This window comes from Ascaphus truei, chromosome 8 (genome assembly GCF_040206685.1).
Source record: "Ascaphus truei isolate aAscTru1 chromosome 8, aAscTru1.hap1, whole genome shotgun sequence".
Lineage (NCBI taxonomy): Eukaryota > Metazoa > Chordata > Amphibia > Anura > Ascaphidae > Ascaphus > Ascaphus truei.
Window position 1 is genome coordinate 48,084,528 of NC_134490.1, and position 12,427 is coordinate 48,096,954.

Genomic DNA, 12,427 nt, shown 5'->3' on the forward strand with positions numbered 1-12,427 from the left:
TGCTCATCTCAAGTCATCAAGACCCCCCCAACAGGCCAGGTTTTAAGTACTTCCCTGCTTCAGCACAGGCGGCCCAATCAGGGCCTCAGTCAAAGCATTGTACCCCCTCTGATCACAAACGGATTCAAATAAAGGCTGTGTAGTAGGAATAAATAACATACTGTAGGACAATATTCCTAAAATGCTGGGTATGTGAGTTTCATCTTTCTGTTGTCCTCCACATAAGGCCCCGAAGGTACTAGTCGCCCATACAACTTAATTGAGCCGGTATTCACACAACTCATGGCACAGAGCAGGTCCCGGCCATAAGCAGCGTAGAAATGTAAGTAGGATTGCAAGAATGTGCTTGTGTAGGAGGGAGACATTGGCAGCACTGCCTGTGTTTGCTCAGCAAGCAGTCTCCTGACCTTTCTGTGCACAGCCTGCCTACTTTGGATCCCTACTAGGGATGTCTGTCTGCAGTGAGCAGCGTCTCCGAGTCCTGGGCCTGTGCTTGGCATTTGGAAGACGCTGGGTGGTGCTTCCCCATGGTGGACACACGCACAAACTTCCCATCTTAACACCATGTGCCATTTCTCCGTGAGCTCATATACACATTTAACCCCTCTGCTGCCAGATGGACAAGTAACACATTGTTTAGCAAACAAAAACAAAATGACACACAAGACATTAGTTACCCCACTTTTTCTATTTGCACCTTTTCAACTATCTTACTAAATGGGCCCCATAATAATGTATGAAGTTTACAGGAGAAGGTCCAGCAAAATAGATTTATTGTTTTGAAGTAGTTCAAAATTCTAAGACCTGTACTGGCCCTGCGATAGTGCAGATTAGCGGCGAATGAACCAACATGGAAGAACTTTATAGCTGTCCTGCATCACTGTGTTGTCATTGAGAACACTTGTTTTGGCCCATATCCAAGATCCTTTATTAACTGTAGATGCATTTTGGCAAGTTACAATTTATACTAAAAGTGGGAAGTGTTGGGCTGATGGTGGAAGAGTGGGAGAAATCCCTTGAAATCCCAGTGTTGATCCATATTCCACTCCCCCCATCCATGACTTGGCTACTAATGTAGGTCTGGCACACTGAGGGCGCCATGACAAAGTAGCTACATCTTAGATTTTTTGCTTGTTTGCTAAAGGAGCACTGAACGTGATGAGAACGTGATGGGGATGGAGGAGGAAGACACCTCAGCTTCACTTTGCACCATGCAAAGGGTTAAAACGGCAATCACGGCATCATTTGAAATGTAATTTGACATAGTTGGAACCTAGGGGTCCTACAGGGCTGAAACGTGATATTTTCAGCTCTGGTGACCATGGGGGCTGTTCCTCCTCATGTACAAATCATTATGGCCCCTGTTATCCAATAGGAAGCCATAACCAATGATGTTGCGTCTGCTTATTGACTCGCAGATCTGGCAAGATTTGGTAGCCATACTGTTTCCACAGTAGGGAACTTTTCACTTGGTGCCTTCACCGGTAGTTATCAAGGGAGCCGGGGTTCTTCCCATCAGAAAATTGCAAGGTTCAGCTCTGGAGGACACCACAATGATCTATTTAAAACAAAAAAAAAACAAAAAACAATTCTCCAAGATGGGATTTCTGCTTTAAAATAAGTGTTTATGAATTTTTCTTTCTTTGTTTCTTTTATTTCCCTTTTCTTATCCTTCTTATTGAATTATATAAAGATGCAAAGATGGATGATAAAAATCCCTGGTCTCTGGACGCCTAAAAACGTAATCCTGGCGCCCATGTTGGTGCTGACTGACCTGTCTATCACCACCGTGACCAGCAACAAGCGCAACCTATCCTTTGCTGCTAGCGTGAGGACAGGTTCACTCCGGACGGACGCAGCGGTGGCTGGAGGGGGTGAAATACAAGGGGGTGCATGGCGCTCCGCGACTATGCCCCTGCACTCTAATTTTTGTCAGTGCAGCAAACTGGAGGGAAGGGAGGGGAGGGCATCTGAGTGTCTGTATAGAGTGTCTCTGGGAGTGAGTCAGTGTGATGTGTGAGTGTGTCAGTGTCTCTGTGAGTGAGTGAGTCTGTCTGACACACAGAGACATTCACCATGACTTCTCCCAGTCAGTGACAGCCATTTAGTGAACCCGAGAGCCGAATCTTCGCTGATCGATCACAGGAGAACGGATCGATAGGCAATTTAGCTAATCACTTGTTATACATATTAAAGGGGAACAAAATATGATCTAAAAAAAGAAACAGCTGCTTTAGGCTGCAGCCAGGCAGGGAGCGAGCGAGCGCGCAGGCGCTCATGCGTGGTGACCTCACATGCTCTGTTCGACCGTGCGGTTTGTGGCCAGCTAGGTACGCACGCAGGGGGCGTGTCGGGGGCACGGCCATGACGTCACAGAGCTGGTTGGCCTTCAGTGGGCGAACCGCTCACGTGAAGCGCAAGCGAGCGGCACAGTCAAATTTGCGTGCTTCGGCAAGCAGCTAAATGCCGCGCATGCGCTTGCTCACGCTGACCACACACATTGCAGCAATTTGTTTAATCACGGCCAGTGTGAACGCGCGTGCCCGCTAAGCGTCACCCTGGACGAGACCTTAGGCTGCGTCCACACTGCCGCTTGGCGCTCTCACTTCAGTTAAAATAAATCTGTACAACCACGGTAACGCGGCACGCACGCTCGTGCACATGCACGTACGCTCTCCCAAGCTAGGAGCTTGGGGAGAGGGAGCAAATTGATTTTCAAGCGCGCTGAAGATGTCACATGACCCTTCAGCAACCAATCAGCGCCAGTCAATGCACACAGCACACAGATACTTACACTGTAACATACACTTAGACACAGAAATAGTCCCGATCCATCCAATGACACGCCCCGGACACTCCTCCCTCTCACCCCCTGCTCGCGCTGGCAAAATTCTGCAGGACAGCCTGCGCTCATGCTTGAAGAGTTGGTGATGTCACCACTCAGACCATTTCCACTTCCTGGCTGCCTGTTCAATGTTCCCTGTGCACAATAGTGAGCACACCTGAGACACCTGAGAGATATGTGACAGTGGAGTTTCCCAGCATCTGGTTTAGTTCAATTCTAGAGCTGCTGCCCTGAATGGCAGGGTTGTGGGTTCTAATCCTGCTGGGTCCTCCTCCTACCAGGCTTTCGAGGGACTTCACCTTTCGTCATTTCGCTTCTAAATTCAAATCGGGCTGTTTGTCACTTTTTATAGACGCAATTTACAATAGAGAATACTGTTTTTCACACATTTCATTCCGCTTCTTGTGAACATCCCAAAACGTGCGGTTTGGCAACGACAAATTCAGAGCTACTAGAAGAAGCCCCTCAATGTAATTCTTGACATTGCTTTTATTAAAGTGTTGTTGTGGAAATGACTAGAGTAGTTATATTAAGATTTGGTAGCGTGATACTGTTTAATGCCAGATACAGGTATAGGATTAATTCTCGCAGCACTTTTAACTGTTTACGCAGAATTCCTGCATAACGAACTATTTTGCTAACTGGTGGACATGGCGCCGCAATATTAATATTAATTTCGGCGCCGCCAGAGGTGCCCACAATGCAACGCTAGTAAGAAAACGCGCTAGGAGGACCGTATAGGAGAGGTACACATTTCCAAACTAATTTTAGCTGTATGATTTATGCAGCAGCTCAGTGTATCGAGCACAATTTATTTCAAGCCCTGCTGATGAGTCTGTCCTGCTAAGAATGACAAGAATGTATTGTGTGCAGCGTTGTATGTAACACAGACACCCCAGATTTGGGCCACTGAGAGATAACAGACAGGTATGTACAGTACTTCCTGGGGAATAGTTGCAGGTAACATAATAACACTGGTACCCTTTAGCTGCGTTTACATCTGTGCCACATACATCTCAAACATACATTAACCACAAGGCTTCTACACCTCTGGTCATGTGATGTCCTTGGTGGGTCATGTGAAAATGGAAATCACAACTCACAGGACCTAGGTCAGGGGTGGGAAACGCCAGTCCTCAAGGGCCGCCAACAGGTCAGGTTTACAGCATATCACTGCTTCAGCACAGGTGGTGCAGTCTTCGACTGAGCCACTGATTGTGCCATCTGTGCTAAACCAGTGATATCCTGTAAACCTGACCTGTTGGTGGCCCTTAAGGGCTGGAGTGGCCCACCCCTGACCTAGTGGGATACGTCTGTTTTAACCCCTTAGCTACTGGCGTGATTTTCTAGGCATCTCCAGTTAGTTTGATGGTTTAAAAGTACAACCCCACTAAGCAGGGTCTGTTAGAATATTATAAAAGAAGTACTTGCCAATGTAATACAATAATAACAATAATAATATTAACAGAATAACTGAAATGCCACAGAATATTCAGTTTACACAAAGGCCCAGATTCGATAAACTGTGCTAATCTTTAACATGCTTTAACTTCTAATGAAATGATGAAATGAATGGGAGGTTTTTTTTTTGGGGGGGGGGGGGGTATTCACTAAACCCCCAGCAAATCCGGGCACATAATGTGATGTTATCTAACTCAGGGACAGACGTTATGTTCCCGAATAACATTAACTTTCATAAAATGCACTCAAGGCTGACGCAAGCTCTGTAACTGAGCGATAAGCGTACACTTCCAAGGAATGTCAGGCTTGCAGCAATCAGCCATCAACTCAAATATAGATTTTTTTTTTCTGTACCTTTTGAGACTTCTGGTCCTACTCCTTGGAATTTTGTTTTTAATATCCTTAAGCCATTTTCCATTCCTGAATTACTGCGCCCCGGAAAAGAGCATTCCAGGGATAGATTCGAATGACTAGCTATGGAATCCACAGAAAGAAATATCAATAGTTTCTTCCTCTTTAGGAATGTTTGGAATCAGCAGCAAAGCTGCAACATAATCACACGATCACAGCACTGAATGTGTTTTGGAGGGCGCGTTATTGCACCCCACATGTAGTATTCCACATCTGTATTTGTCAGGAAAGGAAGAGGCAGGTTTCCCAATAAAACTGATCAGAATAATACAAGCAAATGTATAATTAGTTTGTATAAAAGGGTATGTACATTTGTACAGTATGGGAACAAGGGAGGCGTCTTATCTGGTGAAGTTAAAGCAGCAATACTACATTCCCCTTTTTTTTTTAAATTATTTGTAAATGTACATAAAGCATGTGACCACATATATAATTATACATTGTTACCTAAGCCGGCAATCGTTTGGTGCTCCTGTTATAAATCTGTAAATATCCTGATTGTGTGCCTAACATAATGGCTGCTTCAGTCAGTGTAACTCAGCAGCTAAAATGTATCCTGATATTACTAAGGTAACATTATCTATTGTTACAGTTTGCAGCTCAAACTACTGGGAATATTGGCAACAAATGATCACAAACTGGAAAGTGTTACAAATATCTTGCACTGCTGGGGAGGTGGGCTAAAGCCTGCTACAGAAATCAAAGGTTGCTTTAAAACCCATTAAAATGGCATTAAGAGTTGATTAGTAAAAAAAGAAAAAAATGCAGTATTATCTAATACTACAGATCTGATTTATTTAAAAAACATAGAAGATTTCACATGTTTTGCTGCTTTAACAAAGAAAACGAACTGCATACCAGTTATAAATAGAATTCATACAAAGTACCACTGCTTTTTATTTTTATTTGTAAACTTGAAGTACCGCTCATTTTTTATTTACTAGCCTAAAGTTTATAATCCTTTCAAAGAAAAAAGGAGCAATTTTAATGCAGTTCCCTCCCTTCCTGTATTCAGAGCAGAAATATTTTGTAAACCTTGTATTAGATGATTACTATACAGTCGAACAGAAGCACCGAGATTTGCCTGTCTAAATTTTGGCTAACACAGTGTCCCTGTGATCATGACCGCGCATATAAGGTGTATTGGGCTGGCTATTAAGATATTTACGAAGCCGTACAGTGTGATCAACTGATATAAATTCACACGTTGACCATATCGGGTAAACTGATGCAGGTATATCACAGTGATCCGGATACACAGATAACTTAGAAACAGAGTGAATGCCAAATGTTGCCTTCACAGTGTTTCATAATTGTAGCTGTTTCTAATGCTTAAGTATTCAAAAGCTTGTTTCAGCGGGAGCTGCCCAGTGCAGCCGCTCGTAAAAATATATAGATCTGCAGGGGAGTTTAGGGTGCATGGCATATTTGTGCCTAGAGAAAAATGTAATTAGGCTTTAGTGACAGCACCCTTGGTAACACAGATTTAAAAAACAGCAATGTATTGAAAGAACATTGCTACACTAACACACGTTAAAGCTGCAGTTAAGTCAATATCCTGCATGTGTGTTTTTTTTAATAAATCAGTTCTGTAGTAAGAAAAAATACTTTTAGCATTTTCTGTTTTTAAAAAAACAACTTTGAAAGACCAATTTTCTTGTATTCTATTTTAACAGCCATTTGCTAAGGCACTGCCCCTTCATGTCCTGTCACAAGCCCTGGCACGCCCCTTTGTCAGCCCTGCCCTCCCTCTAGCACATGTCAGTGCAGGAGTGCTCATGAATATTCATGAGCTTCCACTGAGTGACAGAAGCAGAAGAAAAACATATGCCAGCTCTAATGATGTCACCAAATTTCGTCGATCAATAGACGGAGAACAAATTGACCTGCAGCTATACAGTTCTTTAGGTAATTAGAGATTGCACACATGAAACTATTGAAGTAAAAAAAATAATTAAAAAAAAAAAAAAAGACAACTGCAGCTTTAAAAGAAATGGGTGTGATCCATCAGTGTCAGGAATCACTCCCTGGTGACGTCGTAACGTCATCTGCCGATGTACGTTTTCACTCATTTGGCTTTCTCAAGGCTGGATCTCTGCTTCAGCACAGGTGGCTCAGTCTTTGACTGAGCCACCTGTGCTGAAGCAGGGATATCCTAAAAATCTGACCTGTTTGTGGCCCTTGAGGACTGGAGTTGGCCTCTCCTGGTTTAGACACTTTGACCCCTGTGGGCTATGAGGTAACTGATCCATTCAAAGTAAATCATCTATTTCGTGTCACTCACCCTATAGCACGAGGCTGGGTTTTGTGTCACTCGCCCTATAGCACGAGGCTGTGTTTTGTGTCACTCACCCTATAGCACGAGGCTGTGTTTTTTGTCACTCACCCTATAGCACGAGGCTGGGTTTTTTGTCACTCACCCTATAGCATGAGGCTGGGTTTTGTGTCACTCACCCTATAGCATGAGGCTAGGTTTTGTGTCACTCACCGTATAGCATGAGGCTAGGTTTTGTCACTCACCCTATAGCACGAGGCTGGATTTTGTGTCACTCATCCTATAGCACGAGGCTGGGTTTTGTGTCACTCACCCTATAGCATGAGGCTGGGTTTTGTGTCACTCACTCTATAGCATGAGGCTAGGTTTTGTCACTCACCCTATAGCATGAGGCTAGGTTTTGTCACTCACCCTATAGCATGAGGCTGGATTTTGTGTCACTAACCCTATAGCATGAGGCTGGATTTTGTGTCATTCACCCTATAGCACGAGACTGGGTTTTTCAGGTCAACTGGCAAAGGCTAAGAATCTCCAGTGTTCTGCTCTCTGTCTCCTCCTTGACAGCCCGTATCTCTATTCCTGCCCGGTCACATGGGGCGATGTGATAACCGTGCCATTTAAACACCTAGATAGCACAGGACACATTCTTTGCGATGTGTGTCGTGTACCTAACAATAGAGACTGATAGGAACTGAAGTGATCTGTGGAGTCAGAGTATTGTCCCAGCAGCCGTGGGATGACCATGCTGGAGACCCATTGTACGATATGGGGGGCAGAGGATGCCTCAATGGGATACACAGGGTCTTTTATGTCAGTAATGTTATTTAGCTGAACTTTGCTTCCGGTCAGAAGTGAGCTGAAAAATCATTATCATTGGAAAGTAAACCAGCTGGTGGAATGTTGCCAGATCCCCGAAGACGCTGATCTCCCCTCCCCAAATCCAGCATCACAACTGGCAGTTTTAGGATAGAGGACAGCGGCTGACTTGGCCGTGGGAGCCGGAGGTCGGATTCCCGCTGTGGCAGGGGTTCTGGTGCAGTTAAACAAGCCGGAATAGGCACAACTCTATGTAGCACCCCCTAGGGACTACTTTGCCAGGTAAGGGGTTAATGGCCTAAGGGATTAACTGTGTGGGCTCACGCAGGGCAACACCCCTCTCCTATCCCATGGTACAGAGTGACCTAGCAGGAAAGAAGCCACTCCCTCTGTATGCATGGTGACCACTGAGGGTATATATAGTTTTGGGGGTATATATAGTTTTTAATCATCACTGTAAATAAATCACACTTATGTCGTTGTTGATGGATAATAAAACTTTATTGTTTTCATTAAATATTCTTTTATGTTAGTGGTACATATGAGGTGCATTGTATTCCTTTTTCTATAGGAATATTGGCCTTTCTGATTATTAAATCATCCTTCTATAATACAAAATTATGTACTTTGAGTGCAATGTGTAGGGACCCTATGTGAGAGCTTTACCTCACATACCAAGTTGTTGATTGGTGTATATATTGGTAGCATGAAGGTTCTAGAAAGCAGATTCCTGGCAGTGACAGTTGGAGGAGCCTCACTGTTAATTGTGTTTCTATAAGTGTATAGTTAATGTTTAATGATACTGCCATGGTTGTTATTTTATAGTTGGGGAAACTGTTCCATCCAGATAGCGTTCACAGTACTACACAGGTCTACTATCCAAGAGGAAGCCTATGTCCTATGGGGGATATCGCAATAGTAGCCATGGGACCTAAGTGGAATGGCAATGCCTCTGAGACAGCGTGCCTAAGAGCAGGGGGCGCTGGCCAATTTTAGCCCGAGGGGCAAGCCCAACAAACTGGCCCAAGAACCAGGCAGCCCACACACACCATATACACATAGAGGCACACTCACCATATACACAGAGGAACACACCCTATACAGACACCATATACACAGAGGAACACACCCTATACAGACACCATATACACAGTCATACAACATATACACAAAGGCACACATCATATAGCTGGGATTGTGTGTTCATTAATTGTCAACTGGTATCAGTTGTTTGGAGGTTAGTGACCCCTCCTCCCAGGGTTTAAGTTCACCCCCCCTCCTCCCCCCCCCCCTTCACTTTTTAAGCAGCAGGTTTTTTTTTCGTGTTCATGTGCAGGACAGGTCCACTGAGACCATTCTCCCTCCACTGCAGAGGTAAATGAGAATACTCACAGGTAGTGTTAGGACCTGCAAAGTGGTCATGCCGTGACGTGGCTGCAGGCTTATAACGCTTTGGCCAAAGGGTTTAACTAAATGATCCTTACTTATGAAAATACAAACATTTAAGTATTTAACTATGTATTTTTTGGCACATTTGATGTAGCATTGGGTATTTGTGTCTTTTGTAGTTTTCCAAAATAGCTGAATTTTTACTCCCTGAAAAATCCGGCTCTTCCAGCAGTGACAAGGTTCAGAAATTAGCAGCTGTCTTTCTAACTGCAGACTCCTCCAGCACTAAAGGTTTATTTTTATCTTCAGCGCAGTATAGAACATATAGGGACATTTTATTTCCTTCCATGATAAGACGTTACGTTTATCCACAGCAAAAACTGTTTATTTTCCTGCATATAATGGAGCGTAAACAGACATTACACCCCCCCCACCCCCCCACGGGTACGTACCAGACGGGGAGTGACACCGTTCCCGCGTGATCGCAGCTCACATTCCCTGTACTGAGCGTGTCAGCGCTTTAGCAAGAAGGTTACGGCACATTTGGATGGAAAGGAAAATACAGGTGTCTTCCATTCATTCTCACTCCATTTGCTCCCCAAGATAATTCAGTTCAAAAGAATGCAAAGTTTTTCTTTGGATTTTAGTAAAGCTCCTTTCCTGAGGCCGTACTGACAGCTTTATCCAACCAACGGTAACTCAATTCTCAGCGGACCCTAGGACCATATTATCCACTTGTGACATCTCGCAAGCTTAGAAAAGCCCCGGATTATAGTTACACTTGAGTGCAAAGCCTTCTCTATACACAGTATCCCATGTGGCTTTGCTATCCCTTGGGAAGGCAGGTTTTGTTATTTCTAAAGAATATCTCCTTGTCACAAGGAAAAGAAGCGGCCGTGTCCCGCACAGGAGAACACACCAAGTCGTTCTCTTGAGAGGATTTGGGACCATGTTTGTAAAAGAAGAAACCGGCAATAATTAGAAGGGAAAAACAGTCGTTGAAAAGCTAAATGCTGTGCAGGTCTTGAAAAGTAAGGTCTCAAAATCAATTTACAAACACTGCACAAGCTACAAAGAAATCCCATTAATGACATTTTATATTGCTGTGTGCTTATTTACACCCTACAAATGTACGTTTTCGGTCTGTCTATTAGGAGACGGGCCCAACCCCTCTTAATTCTTTAAAAGAGCATGTAGCGGATTCAAAACAAAGATAAGAACATCTCGGGGTCATTCGCTTCCTCGGAAAGGCTGGAGCGCACTTAAAGTTGTTATTTTAAGTCTTTGTATCCTGGGAAAAAGTGAATGTGTTTTCAGTCTCTACATGTTTAATTCAACAATATCCATTAATTCTATTTGAGGGACGATGGCCTGATAATCACTTTACAAACCAAGGACATATCTGAAGCAACAATGTACCTGTAGATTTCAGAATTGACAAATTATCATCAAAAGACATTTGATACAGATTGTAAAACCCCTCCAATGAATTGGTTTACCATGGAAGACTTGTCTTTGTAGAGGATGCCTGCAGGTTTGTTTCTAGTAGTTCTGTAGCTTTCAGTTTAACCCTTGGTTTGCCGGAGGAAGGGCATCAAATGGATTAAATGTCATCTTTCAAGCCCAATCCTGTGCACGGCACTTTGTAGTGTTTGTTACTATACGGGGAGTGGTTACACAATACAGGGACCAGATGTGAAATATAAACATTGCACGAAAGGAATCCTATGCCTGAGGAATCTTTGTACTGCGCATTAGCAGCGGGGTCTTGCTTATGCTCGTCTAATTAGCCTTCCAATTAGCACACGTGTTCCGGGCGCAGGGAAATGTATGCTGCGGCCGTGGGTGCTGGAGGGAGAGTCGTATTACAAAACAGACGGCAACTGACACTGTCCACTGGCAGAGAATTGGTTAAGTCAGGGGGGCTCAACTCCAGTCCTCAAGTTCCCCCAACAGGTCAGGTTTGCAGGATATCCCTGCTTCAGCACAGGTCTCTGATTGAACCACCTGTGCTGAAGCTGGGATATCCTGAAAACCTGACTGTCACGGTAGCTTATGACAAGATATAATGAACAACAAATATCTGGGTTGAACTGAACGAGGCTTAGATATAATAAAATATAATTTATTCCTTAAATAAGGTGAACACAGCAATATAGTACAATTAACAGGCAAGAAGGTAACACTTACTTAGGGTTGGGGGATGGAGAGTTAACCCCTTGTCTCTGGTGAGGTCAGGGGATGGCCATATGGGGTGCAACCCCTTTAATACCGGGCCACCCCCTTTCTCCCTCTACACTGACCTGTTGGGGGAGGTCTTGAGGACTGGAGCCGAGCCCCCCTGGGTTAAGTTATAAAATACAGGCAGTAAATAAAATAAATGGTGCTTTACGCAGGCTGCCCAAACGCGTTCCCCTTTCCCAAACGTCATACAAATAAAAATAAGATAATCATAGAATTTTTCCTCGTGTCGCTGACCATTTACCCAGTGCTGTTCATAGAATTCTGCTTGGTGCCTGAGGCACAAGGAGATAAAGTGACTTGACCAAAGTCACAAGGAGCCGACACTGGGTTCAATCACATCAGGAGCACCAGCTCCCCCCTCAGCCCATACCGAGATACTGGACAAGCAAATCTTGGACCGAGGGGGTTGTTCATTCCAGTGTGGCAGTGCCGATCAGGGCACTATTGCACAGGGACTCCCGTTTAAGTCGGGGAGTGCTTGCTTGCTCACCATTGTGATGCTGACAATGTTTCGGGTTTGTGAAACATGGGACAAACTTCTATAGCGAGCTACAAAGTGGATGTGCTATTGAATGAATCTTCTGCAGTGCCACTGATTTATCAGAGGAGGAAGCAGAAGCCTCCCGTGGGGAATAAAGCCAGACAGCCACGTTCCTGTGCTATAGCAAAAGAAGTCGTTGTACTCATACCAGCTGTCTTCTTGATAAATGTCCCTGTGCAGAATATCAGAGGCCGTGACATTCCTCCTCCACTGATAATCTGAGAGTCTTTCCAGCGGGATTGGCCTTCTCCAGGCCTGGAACTGCAGAATGCCAGATAATTCTGCCTCCATGTCCCTAGTGCATACCCTGGTTACACAACCAGCGTGTTTTCCGGCAGCGAATAATAATAGGATGCCCAAAAATATGTAACAGTCCATTCATCACGTTGCAGAATGATACAGTGTTGTGTATTATTACTTACAAAGTGCCAACATGTTTCATGCA

The 12,427-nt window shown here is 44.2% G+C and overlaps 1 protein-coding gene across 4 annotated transcripts in view; it reads left to right on the forward strand.

Moving 5' to 3' along the window:
- Positions 1-12,427, forward strand: part of RBM20 (RNA binding motif protein 20) — a 141,474-nt gene that overhangs the window by 41,235 nt on the left and 87,812 nt on the right. Inside the window, exon 1 of one of the 4 annotated variants that reach the window (XM_075611847.1) lies at positions 7,728-8,090. The exons of the other annotated variants lie outside the window; for them this stretch is intronic. The gene's annotated coding sequence lies outside the window, so the exon portion shown is untranslated. Of the gene's footprint in view, positions 1-7,727; positions 8,091-12,427 lie in introns of those variants that run through there. 4 annotated transcript variants of the gene reach the window in all.